This window comes from Rhyacophila brunnea, unplaced genomic scaffold (assembly GCF_057557595.1).
Source record: "Rhyacophila brunnea isolate RB1 unplaced genomic scaffold, BYU_Rbru_1.0 scaffold_134, whole genome shotgun sequence".
NCBI lineage: Eukaryota > Metazoa > Arthropoda > Insecta > Trichoptera > Rhyacophilidae > Rhyacophila > Rhyacophila brunnea.
In genome coordinates, this window is record NW_028232790.1 from 38,952 (window position 1) to 58,755 (window position 19,804).

A 19,804-nucleotide genomic window follows, 5' to 3' on the forward strand; every position below is an offset into this window, starting at 1 on the left:
ATATCTTTCAGGCGTCACGTCCCTAGTCTCTCCATGAACCTGCGCGAGAAAGCAGAGTGCGCACTCTCCACACCATCAAGCTTTGGTATCATGAATTTTCGGCTACGCAGCCTTTGGATGCGCTTACTTCAAGAGGTGGCTCCCTTTGTGCTTCCAAATTGTCTTCATCTGTATTTATTCTCTTTCTTTCTTTAGTAATTTATTCGTTCATTAGACTTCCTCTACTTTAAATTTATTCGAATTTACTTTATTAATTACTCCTACCCCATACATTAAATAGCTACTAATTTTATATAAAATCTTCCCATTGTACTTATGGTACTTACTATCACTTTTAATATTTTACCCTAATACCCATAATTATTTTGCAACATTGTATTGACTGTATAAATCACATTGATATTAAAAATTGAAATATTCCACCCTCTCATTATATTTATTTCTGAATCAGTACACTTAAAACTGTGTAATTAACTTTATTTTTAGTGAAACCCATTTTATTTTAAAAAAAATTGTTGTTTCGTTTTACGCGCCCGACATCCTAATCCAAAGGCGCGCCGCGCCGATTTGCGGTGCCTCTCACGTTTTATTATTATTTTTTTTTTCATTATTGTTTTTTTTTTTATCACAAGCATACAATCTCTACTTTCATCCTCTTATACCTAATTTTAACTTATTATTAACATTTAACATAACAACTAACACTTCGTCGAGTGATGCCTTATTATTCCCGTTCCGTTTTCGCTGTGTTAAATTTACGATTGGTAATTTGTAAAGAAATAATAGTGACGGTCGTATACTATTTTCCTCGTTTCTCTTTGGATTCAAATTATTAACACGGCGTAACTTTGAAACAGGTTTCGCGCTACTGTAGAATATCGTCTTTCCCGTTTATAAAATTGTTTGCGATTTTCAATGTTAATGTTTTCGAATTCATTCATATTTACTTTATTTGAACGGAAAGAATTGGCGTCACTTTGCGGAGCGTTATTTTTAAAACTAGAATGTACATTTTTCGTACTAATGAACTTAAGATTACAAGGCTCAGAAAGTTTGTCCATAATTAACTTTATATCCGTAATTAGAAGAATTTCCGGATGTTTTATTCGTATAATCTACACATTTCACTTCTAACAGCAACTCGGCGTTCACCCTTGACTCGAGGGTTGGCGACTGGTCCTGCTTCATCTCCTCGTGGTCGAGCCTGCGCCCGCACAGCTTCGATTCATCTCAGCTTGCGCGCCTTTTCAGCCCTCTTGTGAGGCTCCCTGGCCTCGCATTTCCTTTTTCTCTCCTCACCGAACATCCCGTGGTCGACTAGGGTACACGACATGTTAGTGATACCCTAGGAAAATTGGCATTTTGCTCGCCGTTTTTCGTCGCGAGTGGGCCGTGGCCTCTACGAGCCCTCCTCGCTGGATACCGTCGATGATGTATCTGGTCTCCATAGGTGGGATTTGTGCAGCCATTCGTCGTACTGGAGACGCGCCGGTGCTACGGTCTCCAGCACGACGCTAGGCGCGGTCAGCTCCGTATGTGGACTGTCTTCGAACACCAGAGGAGGGCTCTCCCGGTTTGATGTTGGAGACAGCACTTCTTCTTTGATAAGGGTCACGTCGGAGTCCACTTTTTAGTTAACCATTTCTTGGTTGTTCCGGCTCCTGGATCATAAACTTTTATTTAGCGTTCGCGGACGTAAATTTTATTTCGCGGGTTCGGAAGAATCCATGCGATTCTTCTAGCTTCACGTTGCCAAGGCGCCATTGAGATCCCCGGGGTTCCAGCGGCTAGCTCAGGGTGTCCATCGAACCCCGGATTCACAAAAAAAGAAAAAAATTTAAACGGTTGGAGTATAAATAAAACTCGGTCTTTCGTGTTCGTGACGTGGTCTTATATTTTCTTATCCTTTTTAGTTTCACAAATTTATATCTGGGTTTTTACGATTATAGTCGCAGGTCCTATCCTATCGGAAAGGGGACGCTTACTAACTTTTTTTTTTCTTTTTCAAACTTCGCGTACCCACGCCATTCCACAAAAAGGACTCTCGTGATTGGCCAAATTTTATCGCGTGATGTTTTTTGATTTCACGAATCACGAGGACCACCCTGGCGCAGGCGCGTTGAAATTTGGACGTTGCCGACAAGCGCGGCAAAATTTATTATTTTTGAATCCTTATATTTAGTCTTAAAATTATCTCTTTCATCCATCATCATTTTTACTTTTTAAATTAAATTAAATTTATCTTAATTACACCTCCGCCCAATATGCGATTTTCACACACCGGACGAAGGCCTTTACCTATGAATAAAAAATACTTACGTGGTTGAGCAAGGAATCAGATTAGATGTTTTATGAAGCCGTTTCTAGAGGTCAGGGTTACGTTTCGACTTGAGCTACTAAATGATTATTTTACACCGGGAGAAGCCCGCCTGTAACAGGGGTGTATCAGTAGGTACTAAAAAAGAAAAAAAAATATTTTGATTGTTATTAAAGTATATGCATTTTTTTTTGACGAGGGGTACCTACTCAGTGTTACGAAAATTATTGAAGGGGTACACAGATGTCGAAAGTTTGGGAAACACTGCTATATTCCAACAGAGAACCTAGTGGAAAAATACGAAGCTTGCAATATGAGATTTTTTTTTTTTGATAATTTACAATTTCAACTGTATTAATTAAAAAATCGTTACTATAGTTTTACTTTTGTGAAGCTCCATTTATGGCGAAATTGACTTATTAATGCAGTTCATTTTCTTGTGTATAAACGCATCGAAATCATTAAAAAATATTATAGTTTTCATTAGAAACAGGTATTTTTTCAAAAAATGTCCAAGAAACCATGGTATACAACAATCGTAATGAAGTATACCCTCCAATGTGAGGGCCATAGAGCGCCGAGTATTGTTATACAGTTACCATCGCCTCTACTACGTGATTGGTCAACGGATGCTTTATCCTTTTCTAATATTAGTGTTGTCTAGCTTTATCGAATACGTCCTCAGTACACATTTGAAAACGTTTAATTGAGCAGTTAGTGCGTTTTCTAAAATGTCTTAGGATAACAATAGTATTAGATAATATTAACTCAAGGTCCATTCTTTTCCATTCAAAAAATAAGGTCATAATACTTTTTAGTAGAAAACTTTTTGAATGGCACCAATTTCTATCCGTCGATAGTACCTATTATTATTTTATGTTAGTTGAGTTTTTCTGGAAAGAGTGAATAAGATATTTGGAAAAATAGTAAAATAGTAAAATAGACTAATTACTAGGAAATGGGGGAGAAAAGGGTAAGTACAAACATTATAAGCATAAATCTTCACACATTTATTCAAAGAGAATTACAGTACAATTCCATAAATATTTATGATACAAGGATTTAAAATAAATTGTAATATTGTATGATGCATGTGTCAAACATGATTATTTGATGTGTGTCAATTTTACTTCAGTATATTAATACAATTATTATGCAAGAATAATTATTCCACAAAGCACTATTTCGTGCAATCGTTAAATATGCATGCATAGCAAAAAGTATGCAAGCATATAATAAAATATAATAGGCACAATATTTTCATTATATATATATATATATATATATATATATATATGTATACAAATACAAATAGTTTTTTTTGTTGATATTTTAATGTACTAAAAGGCTTTGCTTATTGTTTCATATCTACTTTAAATGCTATACATATCAGCCGGCGTTGGGAGTTCAAAACAAAATTGTTTGATCAACATCTTAAAAATATATAAATATTATATCAATTAAAACATCCCATGCAGATATTTTCATTTCTGTTCAATGCTGCAAAAAGAAATAACAGGCATGCATGCATGTTGATTAGAGGTTGTTTTTTTTTAAATTTTATTTTATTATATGGTTTGAAAAAACACTTTGTTATTCTAATGGCTAACGTTCTTTCTCTTTCAACTAACAACAAAAGCAGCTATGAAGGAATGTTTGAAAAGATTCTCTTTGATCCTAATTAATTAATATCCTGTCATTACAGTAACAAACATAACTCTTACAAAAAAGCAGTTGATTAACTTTAGGGGAATGCAGGACATTTGATTTACATCTTATTTACAAATATCAAATAAATTAAAATATTGTTACAATCATTGGCGGCTTTAAGCCTGAAAACGGAGTAGGTCAATTTTGAATATATTATTTTAATTTGCCTTTTCGTTGTATACTTAGAAGACGTATTGCAAATTAGCTTTTTATACATTATAAAAGAAGTGGTAGAAATTGTTATAGGTAGGTTACTTACCCTTAAAAAAGTTTCCATTTTTCAATTTGTCCAAGTAACAAGTTGTCAACTCATCGTTAACCGAAATTGCACCCAACACGTTATATTTTTTTGTAAATTAGGTCAAAAACCAAACGTTGTGTGTACATTTATACACCTAATAACTGTTGTACTTAATACTATTTAAGTACATACGATTAAAACAATCAAACATATTTAATAAAATCTCAGTTATAATACCTAGTGTCATGGAATGGCGGGATCATTTATATATAAACACTTTTTATATTTCCACTGTTCTTATTAGAAGGTAACTTTATGATTAATATAGCAGATTACATTTTAATCGGTAACTTGTATACAATGGTTTAATACAGAAAATGCAGTCGATGGGTTTTACTCAAAGGTTGGATTTAAACTGAACTACAATTAATAACATATGAAACTTTCAGAGAACAATGGTCAGTTTGAAATAATAAGCGATAACAAATAAGAATAAAAAGGTTTACCGCTCAAATAAGACCTTGTACCACAGAACAAAACTCTTTAAATATTTGTTTAGATGTTTTATATCATTCTGTTTCATTTTACATATTGAAAATAGTATAGCCATCTCGTTTCCAGCAATGACCAAAATTTTGTGTATGCAAGCGATAAAACAATATGAAAAAAGGCGTGTTTTGTGCTTTCTTTCTGTCTCACATATGACAAATGAGAGAAAAAGAAATATTATTAAAAAATATGAATCTCGGCATTTATGAAACTGACCGAGCAGCGAATGACTGTGAGAGTTGAGATACGTGTGTGTTTATGGTGGTTAGATACATGTACATATACATTAGTGTGCGTCACGTTACAATCGCTCGCCAAAACGGGAAAAGGCGTAAGATAATAATATATAGGAGACAATTGACATTATTTAATGTAAGTATATAGATTATAAGATATTTATTTTTGGGAGGTCATTGACTTTTTGACCTATAAGGCCAGCCGCCACTGGTTACAATAATTAAGGAATAGATTTAATTCATTTGGTACCTACTGACAGTTCACTATATTTTAATATAATATATGAATTCAAAAATTTTCACAGATTACATTCTATCTTAAAAAACCGAAAATCCAACATAATATACGTACATATTAGATGTGTAATTTCTCACAATATGTAATGATGTATAACATCTCAGACCAGCCAAAATCATACGAAAAAAATGTGTAAAATGTCAACGACATACAGAAACTGATTATTTAAAAAATATACAAAGAAATGTTCATATTATGTTCACATGAGTATATTGTTGTAATTTGAAAATACAATTGCATAAAGAAGCCAATATTAAAACCTTCCAGTTACTCTCGACACTCGAAGCCATTTAACACATGCATATATTGATTTGTGGATGACTTATCAGTTTTTGAAAATGACACCCTATTACTGAATGATACTAGGTAATACATATAATATTTTTATAAACAATTTGATCATTTTATTTTAACAAATCTCCTGTGAATTCGCTTTAATTTTTTCTTTTGAACTCATTTATGAATGCTTCAAACTTGATAGTCTCTTGCTATAATATTTTCATAGATATATTTACACTTTAGGAAAAATTAAAAGATGATACTTAATTGGACAATGTTATATGTAAGTATGATTTATATAAAAAAAAATGAGTATGTGGCGAGCACACGATACAGATATGAAACTTTTTGTTTTGTTCACCATTCTCGGATATGCTGTTTTTCACGATTAAGCGATTTCTCATTCTATATAGGTGGTTTTGTACGTTTTCATTCGCTATACTCTTTCAATCTGTCGATCAAATGCAACGGTTTTCGACTCAATAGTCAACACAATTAATTATTTGGCGAAATGTAGTTTTATTGGTGTATCAGAATGTCATATAGGTACTTATCAAGAAATTCTGGCAATATTCTAGAATCGTTAGATGCTAGGATTTTCCTTGATGATTTTTACATTCAGCATAAGTGGTATTCTCTCTATCATTTAAACGTTCACTTCATAAAGCTATTAATGACAGCTACTTACTGTTGATAAACATTTTCATTGAATAATAATTATTTTTTCCGACCATGTCCGATCCTAATAAGATCATATGGGCCTGCACAGGGTGGAGGTTTGTATTAACAGATTTTGTTTTTACGAGAAACGGATGTCAGCCACTTGCTCAACCTATTAGGTCCATACTCTGATTCAAACACAAATTGAAAAACAATATGTATATTTGTCAGACCCAGGATTCGAACCTGGGACCCACGACACTATAGGCCGACGCTTAAGCCGCGCGGCCATCGTAGGTGATAATTTAATTTAATTATTTAACCATCCAAAAATATGATGCATACATGTTCCATTGAGAATTCTAAATTCATTGCACAGATTACATAACATATTTAATAAAAACCAATTATTCCATTTATCTGTACATGCATAATGCAGTCTAATTAATAATACCTATGCCAAAAGAGAAATAAACAATAAATTATAAAAAAGGCTTAAGTAATATATAATAATATTATTTATGTAAACCAATAAATTCATATCTAATTATTATGTATTATAAAATCTTATCTAATAATAGTAATATGTAGTGTCATTCATTGTATGGTAACCTATTATAAGAAATAAATAACCATAGCAAAATATAATAATAGGATATAATAATATGTACTTCATTGCAACTTTATTTAAATATATGCAATTTTTAATGTTACCATAGGCCCTTTATTCCCCTATTTAAATAAATCTAACAATATGTTGTATGTTATAAGTATAGGGAAGTAATGTGTTTACTAAATGCATTACTTAACAGCTATTGTTGGACAATGAAAAGGCGATCACTTTAATATACCTAAGTATTTGTGTTCTTGATATTTCCTTACATTAAATGCCACCATTACAAAGTGAAATTAACATGAAAAGCAGGTTTAATATCCTGTGACTTAGGATACCATCAGAATGTTCATTACACATAGACAAAAATAAAAGTTTAAATAAAATAATATTTTTTTCATTCAAAACCCAGTTAAATTTTACTTGATTGTGTAATCTTGAACTAATACAGTATAATATTATGACATACTGATAAAGTGATTTAAGGAAGCAAGTAAATAATTCTACTATTTTTCATTTAAAATAATTTTGATTGACTATTCACATTATGTGGAATGTCAGAAAAGAATGGCTTTGGCAATAAATAATTGTGTGATGTTTTATTTATATTTTTATCCCTTCAGCACATTGTTCATAATATCAATATTTACTTATTTCACTAACTTGACTAGTACAGCCAAATAATTACCTTATAGGGCTAATGAGAAAAAAATATACAATTTTATTTTAACTTGTTTTTTAAACTTTAGTAATGAACCGAAAACGTTTACCTAAATCCATTTCCGATACTTACCTACTTTAAAAAAACCCTCAAATATATCCATTAATTTAGAAATGAAGATACAATAATTCTTGTATATAAAAATGGAGTCATAAATTGATAACTTTTTATGGTTGTTAATGTAGCTAGAATGGTGCCATGTCTACAATATTATAGTAAAACCTATAGTTCTTACGAAAATTTCTGATGATTTTGTTGACTTTTTATAACATCTATATAGATAGCATGGCGTATTATTGATACCAAAGAAACTTTCCTTTATAGAAACTATCAAAATATGATTTTATAGATGGTGTTAATGAATGTTCAAAACTTTTATGAAGGCAGCAAATTAACCAATTCAATACAATTATGATATGATGATTATATACTTTAATTGCATAATTTCATGAAAGTCCACAATCATGATGAATAGGTATGTGGAATTTAATTTCTATAGATATTCGTTGAATATTGTATTGTCAAAAAATGATTCCTACATCTTTGATTTATTATTTTTCTATTTAAAAAGTTTCAAGATCCTATGCCCTATACATTTGTCGCAAATCAAATTCATGTAACCTCAGCAACTCAACATTAGTTATTACACTTACGTATAAACCATAAAGGTATTTAAACATTATGCAAACTACTTAGGTAGATAAACAAAACGCAATAGTGTATAAAATCATATCTGGATTCGAGAGGTGAATAGGCTTATTACAATAACACCAATATTTCAGAGAAGGCTAAAACGAAATTTTGTTATAGTTTTTGATAACTCAGTTTACCTCTAGGGTCCAGAAATATAATATTAATACAATTGAATAAAATTATTTCAACCATAAATAATTTTATTCTTCTTATGTTCCAAAGGATACTTTTACAGTAGAACATCATATAGATTCTTGCATCTATATAGTAATGAATCAATTTTTAAATACATAAATGGGTAGAAAAAATAATTGATAAGTGTTTTGTGTAATTTTATTACGAAGACTTGCCTCCACTCTGCTAGGCAGCATCCACAGATGTATTGAGAGATAAATATACTACACAACAAACAATGTACATAGAGTTGTCAATTATTTGACATTTGATTTACTTTTTTGGAAAATTACAATTATTAACTGGCAAAAAACACTTATATAATACTAGGTGTTTATGTAATTGTTAACCATAGATTAAATAAAATATTATGTATACATGATAAAATACACATTCTGTATATTGCAGGCATCTATTCAAAAAAAAAAATCAGATTTAACAAAATACAATGAAACTGTTATTTGTAGGTAATATTTATTTACCATTAAATAGTTTTTCCCCCAATATTTGAGCATACCAATGAAATATATTACTTATGCAATTTTGTATATTTATGTACTTAAAGAAATATTTAAATGTTAAGAATCCCAAATGCAAGATAAAATAATTTTAAAATTTGAAATAGTCTTAAAAATTTTACTTCTCTGTGTCATATGTAGACTTTTTAAATTGTTTTATTAGATAAAAATATCTATAATATAGTATGCAAATACGTCTACATATATGGAGAAACTGATAATATTTGCTATGATTTATGTTTTTCTTTAGATTATTACCAATATAGAGAGCATTGGCAAATACGTATCAGGAAAGAACTGATTCCAAGATAAATTAAATACCTATTTATCCACTGTTAAAATATCATTTTATCTTGCCTTATGAGATGCAATACAAAAATACAAAAAACTTTCTTTCATAATAAATAACTCATACTATTAACAGATTTTATAGACATGCCAATATTAATTTGTCAATTTCAATCAAAGCCTATATTTGAAAGTGTTGAAAATTAAAGTTTGTCTGTATTTTATGAAAAGAAATACATTAATTTATTGGAGGTAAGACAGCGTCTACTGCTGATGATGTCCATACCTGGTCACGTGGTAATATACTAAGTATATATATCTTTACTACCTATTCGTAATGTGTACTTTGGTCATTCTTTTTTTTCTTACTTCAAAAAGTATTGTAAAGTTGCAGTACGGTCAGGGCTCGAAATGGATCGGAGCGCACCGGAGCGGCGTTCCTGTTTGTGAAATCGGTAAAATTATCGCTCCGTCTCGTGGAAAAAGTAATTTGACCGTCTGAACTAGATACGCCATATATTAGAAAATCTAATACACTTATTTTTATAAAGTACGCATAAAATTTGATAATTATGTAAATATCTTAAAAAAACTGTCGAGTTCTCCGGTTCGTAAACTTTTCCATTTCGAGCGCTGAGTACGGTGACTTTGTCTATGGACTTGACAAAAAGTTGAAGTTGATTCCAACAACCAGGGCATCAGATATGTACACCTGTACCAATACTGCAGATTGCAGAATGTATTTAGGACCTCATAATGAAGCATCAAGGTAGGTAGCTACATTTAGTTAAGGTGCATTATTATTTTCGGAAACGGAGAAACGTTCAGCATCCTTCAGAGTGGTAAGACTTAGGTCTTCTTCTTATGTTGTGTATGTGCGAGAGATGCGCCTAAACTCTTCCCAACCACACCTGGGCTTTAAACATATCATTGATGGTTCAGTTGGATGCAATGAGTGGGACAGACCATTACATGTTCCGCAGTTACGACTGTGCCACATTCGCCGTTGAGAAACTACCAACTGGAGATGTGCAGGACTTCAGATAAGAACTGGAGTAACTAGAAGACTTAAGTACATACAGTAATGTCATAGGTAAATATTAATTTAATTAGTTATTGTGGTAAAAGTAAAATAAAGTGAAATGGCAAATAATTTTCAACTATAGGCGCGACGAAATTTTGGACTCGCTCGCATTCTGAAAGAGAACGTCGAGCTGGAAACACGTCACTTTGTTTCGTGATGGCGACGGGCGTATAAATTCTTAAATCGGGTAAAGATGACTAAAAACGTTACCCATTTACTTTAAAAAGAAAACATGTCAATGAATATATTATTATTGTTACTAATAGAACAATAAACATAACATAAAATGGACGTATGTTGGATTTATATGACAAATTATATTTCGTTTGGCACGCGTCATTTGTACCCGCAATCCGCGCATCGCCTAGCCACGATCTTTTTAGACCGTGCCTCAACTGAGGTACAACCTTAAATAATGTAGATATACTATTGTTTGTATTTTAGTCAATATAATCAATATAATGTCCCTTGAAAGAAAAGAAAAATGCATAAAACTATTAAATTTGTAAATAAGCTCTTGCTTGATTGTGCGATATATTACTTAAAATCATGATTTTATCAGATCCATTATTTTTTTTAGGCAATGAGGTTTGAGTTTATTGCTACCCTCTGGAGATCCCCTAATGAGTGAAAATTGTACATTGACGTTAATGACCCCACCAAACCACACGGTCTTAACCAAGCCTGTCACAGGACCCGGCATTTTGATGTGAAGCATCAGTATTTTTTATGACTGAGAATGTTTCAGAAACAGTTACACAAGACTTAGGTGCTTTGACTGAATTTAGATTACTCAAGTTAAAAGTGCCCATGGAAGAGAGGAACACGTAGATGTAAAGTTAAAAATTGTAATAAATAACAAAAGCTATCACAAAACTGCCAAACAATCTAAGTAAAGAGATCTTCATGTTGACTATACGACACAGCAAATTTTCATAATGTAACAAAATTGGCATTTGTGGCCGTTGGACGGTCCAATGGGTCCAATCCAATTTATGTATACTCTGCCAATGGATATGTTACGGCTAACAGGACCAAGCTCATATACCTGCCAGTGAAGCTACCAAAATTGTACAGTTTATATTCGGTTTGGACTCACTTGTAAAGTAGGGATATAAAACTGCTTCATACCAATCAGTCCACATCTGATTGACTGCCTACCGCCTAATACCAATGAACACAGCCGAATTGCTTTACAGAATTTTTAGCAATCATGTATGCATGAAACCTATGTGAGTTTAGCTAAATACCTATCCTATATAGTATTGACAACCCCTACGTATAATGTAGGAACTGCAAAATGGTACTTTTCAGTACCTATTACGATTTTAATGACACCACAATGTTAATATTTAATGCTGGAATCTTAATTTTTTAGTTGATTGAATTTTTGTTTTTTTTTTCAATTATCATTGTTGTATTTTATTAAAATTATTTAATAAAAGGCGATCAAGTCAAAATAGCCAAAAACGCAGTTCTGACCTTTTATGTAGGGGGTGTCGGTATGTCAATGATGTTATTTAAGTTATTTTATAATGAGGGTGTAGTGTGCTGCGCTGATTTTATTGTGTCATTTTTTATGCACCATGCTCACCCGTTGAAGCTGTAGATTACTGAACGTTCCTCCGTTTCCAAATATATCTAATGCGCTTTAAGTAAATCTAGCTATTAAATTAAATAAATGCCGGTAGTATCCACTAAATGAAGAAAATTTTCAATATTTTCACTTAAATCCATCCGCGTACAGTGTAATCGGAAAGAAATAATAATTCATTTTTTTTTATAAACTGAAAGAAAGTTGCTGTGCAGGCCGGTAGTGAATTAGACTATACAACACTAATGCTAGACACTCCATTTTATGAAATGCATTGGCGAACTCTAATATGCTATACTGATTTTTGAAAACGTCGAATTTTATTAGGTAATTGAAAATGTTTGAATTTTATTCATTGTAAAAGATTTTTATATTTGTTCTTATTGTCTATGCTTATAATAGCGTTTAAGCCATATAATAGCAATTTTTCCGATGATTGTCTATGCTCAAAAAGTGTCGCTTAGATGCTTTCAAGTATTGTGTAAAAAAATCTGACGTTTCACTGCGGTGTACTCTCGGTAAATTGAGCCGTATTCGGCACCCTTACAATCTCTGCGAAACGCGCTAGAGGAAGATAAAAGGTCTACATATGTGTGAGCTAGTTTCCAAAAGTATCGCCGGCAAATCGGGGCGAAACGCATCACATAGCGTCGATAACCTGCGAGCTCGTGTTGCTAAAATTGTTATTTTTTGTTAAGTAGAAAAGATGGTTCTGTGTGTTGTCTTAAAATGTGGTAGCCGTACTGATAAGCAAGAAGATGGTATTACGTTTCATAGGTAAGTTGATACATGTTCGTGATAATTTATTTGTATATTATTATACATTTTAATATCAGTGACCTAGTGTTTCTTTAAAATAATTTAAATTATGGATATCTTTATCTAATGGTTGCATTTTGACCGCTTAAAAATACTATATAACGTAAAAAAATAGAAAATTATATTTTATTCAGAGCGTCTAGTGCGAGCACTTTGGGCGAGCACTAGCGAAATGGTCTATGGTCTCGAACATTGTAGACGAATGCGTTCGCTCGCCCACAAACCAAACGCAAGGCACGCGGCTTCATTTAGCAATGCAACGGGTGGCGTCTAGATGTATCTATAGTCTAAGACCAACACTATTTGCAATTTGTGGTAATGAAAACATACATATGACTGACAAAATTTAGTGTGCACTATTTATGTCAGATTTTAACAGCCTACCTCCACCCTTCGCCACTGAAGTAGATCGAAGTACAATTACAAACCTGGGAAGCCACCGAGGGCCCTCATGATGACCTGGAGGTGAGAGAACTTATAAAGAAGGTTGACGACTTCGCCGACCTCGCAGAAAAAACTGTGCAATGTGTCCGATATCAAGGAAACGAGACAAAATTATCATCAATGTTAATACTAATATATTCTGTAGGGCGTCATCAATTTTTCACAAAACTAGATATTATAAACTCCAGAAACATCTCACTCCAGGCTTTTGAAGAATAGTGTCTGATAAAAACTACATTGATACAGTAATATTAATATGTATAGTTTTTGGTTTTAATGTGTTGCAACTCGGATGTGTCTTCGAGATCTAGCGATTTCTGTTCTTTGTTTTCAAAGGGAAAAGATATTGTACACAGAGGTAGGTAGGTTATTTGCAAAAGGCAGCAGCATCTCAGTCATTTTCACATGACACGTACAACTTTAAAAGTTGGACAGATACATATTTCCAATACCTATATAGTAGACGTCAATTTGCATTGTTTTGGGCAATCAAATTTTTACCTCATTCCCCGATTCCTGAATTAGATGAATTAAAATATCTCTTACCTGAGGCCCAACCGTGGTAAAGGTGAAATGCAGATAGTCAGAAGATATTCGCATCTGGATGACCTCGGAAGACTTCTCCAGGTCGCTGAGCACGGCCAGCAGCTGTGGTCCTTTCACCAGCTGAGTGGCTTGCTCTGACACGTCCTCGTCCCCTTTGAAGTACATCAACTCATTCGCTTCTTGCGTTTTTATTTCACAGTCAGTCACCACATAGTCACCGGTCAGAGGTTCCAACCTAAACAAACAAGATTTACTTAGCATGTAGATTGGCATTTATATTCTTTTTTTTGAAAAGGGACTTTCGACTATTTATGCAAAATTTAAAATAAACATTGTTTGCGCCAATATTGTCATAAAACTTTTACCAAACATTCCCGACCATAAACCCCTCCAATTGTTAATGTCAAAAGACACATCACCAATAATTGTTTAGTTACAATTCAACCGCCGCCGCGTTTACAGTTTTCAATCATAAACTCATTGCATGTTTTTTCCAGAAAAACTTTATGGCGACATCTATACCATTGACTGTCCCACCCATGGCCCCCACATCCTAAAGCGGGCCCTCAGGCTAAGATCTGTGGCGGCCCCCCTACCTATCGGTTAAGTTAAAAGCAGTGTCACGCACTATATTAACGTTTTTCAAATTGTGTTTTAGGTCAAATTAAAGGTACTTTTACAGTGTATTATTAGCGATTTTTATTACATCTACTTTAATTATGGAGTTGTCGAGTATCCACACACACTATTAAAAATTACATCGCACAATTATATAAATTAAAATGTTAATGTCCGATCATGAACGATAATGGCGACTTTTTTTTAAAACTATTAACTCTTATTTATAACGTATATTTATCTCACTTATTTGATCAATCCACCAGGCCGGGCCCTCCCAAAGCCCGGGCCCCCAGGCTAGAGCCCTGTCAGTCCCCCCCTTATGGGGGACACGGTCCCACCCGTAGATGATAGACTATCCGCATGGGAGGCAAACCTAGCATCTGAGGGCCTCGAAACTTGGGTAAAGCCAGAAGAGCATCATATCCCACCTGGAGCCAGTCTCAGAACAGACTGAGAACCATGGTAAGGCGCACCCGAGACATGGTGAAATGGGGGTTCTTTGATGATCAAACCAGCGAGTGAGGTGAAATGCAAAGCATGGAGCACCTATTTTCATGCAAGGCTTGAAGCTACAACTTCGACGAGATCCTACAAGCCGCGAAAAATGATGTTGCTTTTGGTAACTTCTGGAGCGACACATTGTAGCTAGTGAAGACCCAACACGACGAAGAAGATAAACTCATTAACAATTGGCAGAAACGAGTGCAGGGTGACTCTTCGCGAAAGCGATAAACATAACAAAAATCAAACCAAGTGTACGAGTGAGTGATCCGGTATCCACCGGAAGCGCTCCTGTAACCCAGCAGTCAATCATGAAAATATTAGTGCCTAGAATACATCCGTGTGTTCTCTATTCTCCACAAAACTACAGCTTCCTCAAATAATAGAGTCCAATCAAAAATATCGCCAAACATGATTCATTTTTGCCCAAATTTTGGATTGTATACTCCGTATAACCTCACTAATTGCACCAATGTAAGATAACTTATTTTCAGTTAAGTATATTGTTTCATATAATGTCGAATGTTTAAAACTTCTATCTTGATATATGTTCACACATGTAAATAAATTGAAATCTTTCTTGGTTAAATCATATGCCAAAGAATCGGTGAAGAAGACTTACAAAAGGAAGAGAGGTCCCCCATTGCCCTTGTAGTACATCTTGAGACTGCAGTCCTCGGACGATCCGAAGATGTTGAGACATTCCGTTAGCACTGTCAGGTTGGCACTCGGTACTGGCTGAAGTTGGCCACAGAGATGTACGCGGAGGCCTGCACGCACTTGCTCTGCTCGACCGTGAACTTGAGGCCTTGTTGCGAAGCACAGAACGTGGCCCACTGTAGAGGATTAAAAAAATAATTATTGTAGTGTTAACGGCATAAACCAGCGATTTCCAAACTGGGAGGCGCGAAAATTTTAACACAATTAATGTAGCCACAGGCTTGCAGTTTGCAAATACATAGTTTATAAAACGGCCACTAGTTATAAACTACATAAAAAACAGTCCTATAAAAGGTTGTTTGCAAACCTGTCTGAAAATATGGAAACTAATTTTATAATAGCTCAGTTCAATACTGTTGTAAAGCGCGCTGGCTATCTCGTGATAAAATAAAATAAAAGGGTCAAATCGTAATGTTGGAATTTGAGGCAAATTTGTTATAAATATAAATCAATGAAAGGACCACTAATGCTTTCACTGAATTAAAAAGACAAAGTGAAGGTATTCATAAAAAAATGGAGCTTTCGAAAAAATAAGTTCGCCATGTTTCAACTTTTAAATGATTTCTGCACCAGATATATTGAAACAAACAAAAATCTATTTACCAAGTTCTTGGTTAATTTTCTAATGCACTTTTCACATTATTTCATTAATAGTAAAAATGATATACTTAAATGATAACTCCCGTATATAATTTAGGTACACATTAGTGCACCACACTGCCCTTAACCTCAGCGATAGGTAGGTGGGCCCGCCAAAGATCCTGGCCTGGCTGCCTGCTTCAGGATGTGGGGCCCACGATAGAATCCATTTGTCAACGAAGATGAATTTGGATTGACTACTATTGAAATTGATTGTGCTAATGAACAAGCACATTCATCGCACGAAAAACAAATTAATTTAAAAATTCATATAATATAGGTAGTTAGTAAAACATTGTTTATTTTTATAATTATCTTTTTACGTTTTTATTAAGTCGTATTCTTATTTGGCCGGTGGTTGTTTATTTAGTACAAATCTTGCAATCGAGTTTTAACTAACTTCCCGACTAGCTAGACATTTGAAACTTTTAGAATATATCAGAACACGATGCCAATGCGTTCTTTTAATACTTTTAGCCATCTTTAAGTAGAATTGAATTCATTTTCAGTTAATTCTGTTTTGTATGAAAAGTTATTTCGGAAGAAATCCGTAATCCAATCCACTATTATTGGTTGCTATGGGTCTGGGGTTCTAGCAACTAAATTATTAATATATACGTGCGTTACTATGGAAATCAATATGACATATCAAAATGACATTTCAGTATTATTTTTATCAAGTACAATTTTTTTTGATCGTGTAAGATAGTCAAGTCAAGTTTATATGATTCAACAGAAAATTTAAAAACGTTGTTTATAAAAAGTTCTTTTTATCTTGTAATTATTTCATTTTTGTATTAGTACATTCTTGACTATTTGAAAAGGTGTCTGTATTATTTAATGAAACAAAAGGGGGGGAGGCGCCGAGATTAGTTTTTTTTTAAAGGGAGGCGTAGTAACATAAAAGTTTGGAAACCACTGAACAGTATTCTGGCATCAGAGAAATAAATTTATTTTTGTAATAGGATGTAATGGAAAAATTTCTAAAAATATAACCGCATATTTCAAAGCAATGAACATCCTACTTAAAATTGATCCTGATGAAAAATGGATGTAATTTTATTAGTATTTTTTATCTTCTAAAATTGGAATCAAGGCCTGAACAAAAACGAACCATAAGTGCGAGTGAGTAAGCATTCAGCATGCTTATAGCTCCGCATAATGCGTTAGAGTAAGGTAGAATTTCTAAGGCTGAATTATATTCTTTGTAAACGTCGCCAGTAAATATAGATTTAACTGATTACATTCATTTAAAAACTGCGAGCTTGTGTTGCTGAAATTTATTGTTTTTGTGTTAAAAATAAAGTTGGTGGTATACATTTTTAGTTATTTTAGTAGAAAATATGGTTTACTATAATGTGTTTAAATTTGGTAGTCATACTGAGAAGCAACACGATGGTATAACGTTACATAGTTAAGTTCATAATAATAAAATCGAGGTTCTAGTGCATTTTGCTGAACGGCCAACCTTCCATGATAGTCCTAATTCTTCACTAAATACCAAATTTATCTTTAAAATGAGTGTTGAAAATTGAACAAATACGAGGGCATTGGTGACTAAGTTGAGTAAAATTTCAACTTAAATATGACAAAAATGTGAAACGGTTTGAAGCCAGATTCGGTTTATTATTTTATGACAATCCGGCCATAAAACGCGAATGTCCTCAAATATTACTAATATACAGTTTCATTTACGTGACACGACTTTAATGCATTGAAAATAAATAACATGATATTCTCTAACACATATTTAAATTTCTCCACACTCGAGAATCGCACATACTTACAGTCACACGCAGGAGCCTACCCCTCTTATATTCAACATTCGGCAGATGAGGTTTCATTCACAAATGATCATTTATTTCTATTCCCGAAAAAAATATTGATAAGTTTTGTTCAAAGGACAGTAAAAATAAATTGCCATGATAGATCCTAAGCGGAGCAAATGGTCCTCCACAGGTTGGAGATTGTATTAAAACTTTTTCTACGAGGAACAATAATTTATACCCATTAATTAGTCCAACCTTTGTTTTTATGAAAATAATAATGACATATAATACACGGTCCATAGAATATACTCCAAGGTAGCTCAAATTCCTAAGTAACCTATATTCTTTCATATAAAGCAGTTTAATGTTTGAATCCTGATCAATATACACATGAAAACTGCCCATTTAATATACAGTCGAACTCGGTTATTACGATCTCGGATATCGCAAGATCTCGGATGTAATGAGGAAACTATGTTGACATTTTGGTTCACTGTTATAATGAGCAACTTATAAACAATAAAATATGACCTGACATGGTGCCGCCGGGATTGCATTACGTTTATGACATTAGTGTCTAATTAGCTACCTAAATGGTGTTTTCGCTGACAAAATTGTTGAAATAAGTAAAAAATCCAAGGTTTGTGAACTTGTGACTTTTTTTTACTTTTTGTGTAATGTGACCCCTCATTTAAAAATAACTATTCTCTAATATAAGGAGTAATGCTTACAATGAGCAAATTCAGTCAGTCCCATCTTCCTCGTAATAACCAAGTTCGACTGTAATATAATATTGAATATTTACTGACCTCTTGAAAATTGATGGCCTTCAGAACAGAGTAGAGCATCTTCACATTGTTGAGAAGCGGAGTAAAAATGTATTCAGGACCTCCCAGAAATTCATCTTGCGTATCAAACACCATCTTGATGTTTTATAAATTAATTGTCTATTATTATTATCAGTGTTTTATTTAATTCTGAAGCAAATCATCAATTGCATATATAGAATTCGTTATGGTACCGTACTGGATCTGCGTAACGCTCTGCTCCACGCACTTCCTAAGCACCCGCGAAATACTCTAGGCGAGTGCAGACGGCAATACTTTGTATTGAAGCGCGGGACACAGACAGTTGTTTATCTTTGGTCCGAGTGTCCCTTGATTTCGGCAGCGATACGTAGGCTGTCTTCTAGCGAATAAACAGTGATTGCGTCGGGTCTATCAATGATCTCGCACGCGCGTTCAAATATGCTTGCGAATGTTAAATAGAACAGAAGGACATCGTCATCAGATACTGAAAAAAAAATGAAACAAATCCAAATTACTTAATAAGTTTTATAAAAAATTTGACAAGATTCTATTTTTAAATTAGCTTCTACACACCATTGGGAAATTTATACGTATGCAGTTGGCCGTATCACAATTCACTCCGATATAATATATCGGAAATAGATGACTGCATAGTAAAGATCAAAACTGTAATAAAATGGAAAAACAGAAGAAAATAGGTAGATAAGTAGAGGTCGAATTACAGTACACTCTCAGTAATCCACCGCTCGATTATCTGACAACTACTGTAATCCGCCGTTATTTTTACTAGTTGAAAGCAAAAATCAAACTCTATAATTCGCCGGTATTCGATTGTCAAATTCAGTAGTCCGCCACGTACAAGTATACAACGCAGATGAGACGGGTTTATTTTGGAAACTTCTCCTTAGTAAAATGTACGTTCATCGCGAAGAACGTAATGTACCAGGTTGGAAAGTGCCCA

The 19,804-nt window shown here is 33.4% G+C and overlaps 1 pseudogene; it reads right to left on the reverse strand.

The window, feature by feature from the left end:
• Positions 1 to 1,399: 1,399 nt before the first annotated feature.
• LOC147076035 (DNA repair protein Rad1-like) lies at positions 1,400 to 18,957 on the reverse strand (annotated as a pseudogene).
• Positions 18,958 to 19,804: the final 847 nt, after the last annotated feature.